Consider the following 1,524-nt stretch of genomic DNA (forward strand, 5'->3'; position numbering starts at 1 on the left):
GATAGTAAATGGTGGGAGCCAGGTTTCTCACTGTTGGAGAAGGAGGTTACTGATAAGCAAGAAGAGGAAACTAGAATGACCTATGTATTAATGGATTAGTCCACTGGATTAGTCAGAGACATCGATAACTCATATTTAATATCGATAGTTACAGAGAAATATTTATAATTTGTATATACAGATATTAGCATATACACATTTATTTCTTTGCTCTGCCAGCTGAGAAAGCCTGAGACATAATGACACCTGGTAGCAACGAGCACATCTACCACCCAGATCATGGTTTCTAATACCCTTCTCCAATAAAAGGAACCAGGGTTCCTTGATTAAATGGCTGGGGCAGAAAATATATAAGATGAGCCTGGAGCATCTTGGAGTGATAGAAAGTAAAGAAATGCTCAAAAAAAGGGATGTCAACTGGACACAGAAGGCACCTTGAAAGAATTCTTAATTGTTAAGGGCTGGAACAAATTGAACAACAAAATAATAAGAGTATTGGTTTAAAACTCAAAGCATAAAATAAATACAAGCCCATGGTAACATAAATAAAGGGTTGAGTTAATAAATAAATGAGGGAGAAGACACCTATCTCCCGCACATAACAATGCCAAATAAGTTGCATAGCTACTTGCCCCTTGAGGAGGTGGCCTTAACTCCTCTCCACCCTTTGAGTTTGGGCTGTGCTTAGTGATTCATTTCCAAAGAGCAGATTTATAGAAAGAAAGAAAAAAATAACTCTATAGTGGAGAAACCTGACAAACACTACCTCAGCTAGGTGATAAGTCATGTTGATAGTACATATCCTTAATGTGATGTAATGAAAAGAGCAATTTACCTCTGTGGTCTTTCTCCCAAAGTCCATAAACCCAGTCAAATCCTGAGGAAAAACACAAACTCAAACCCAGGGACACTCAACAAAAACTGTTGTGGTTATCAAAAGCATGAAAAATCTGAAAAACCATAATGACTAAGAGGAGCCTAAGGAGACCTGACAACCACATGTAATATCATATCCTGGATGAGATCCCAGAACAGAAAAAGGACATTAGGTTAAAAACCAGTGAAATCTGAATAAAGCACACAGTTTAGTTAGTAGTAATGTACCAATGTTGGTTTTTTAATGTGAAAAATGTACCACAGTAATGTAAGACGTTAACAACAGAGAAAGTGGTATAGGAGACGACCTCTTTGCAAAGTTTCCTGAAAATCTTAAACTATTCTTTTTCTTTTAAAAAGATTTATTTATTTGAGGGTGGGGCGAAGGGGCAGAGAGAAAATCTCTAGCAGACTCCACTCCGAGCACAGCAGAGCCCGACACAGGGCTCGATCCCACAACCCCAAGATCATGACCTGAGCCAAAATCAAGTCAGGCGCTTAACCGACTGAGCCACCCAGGCGCCCCTTAATGTTCTAAAATAAAATGTTTATTTAAATTAAAAAAGCATAATATGACTAAATGCAATATGGTATTCTGTATTGGATCTTAGAACTGAAAAAGGACACTAGTGGAAAAACTGGTGCAGT

This window comes from Zalophus californianus, chromosome X (genome assembly GCF_009762305.2).
Source record: "Zalophus californianus isolate mZalCal1 chromosome X, mZalCal1.pri.v2, whole genome shotgun sequence".
Lineage (NCBI taxonomy): Eukaryota > Metazoa > Chordata > Mammalia > Carnivora > Otariidae > Zalophus > Zalophus californianus.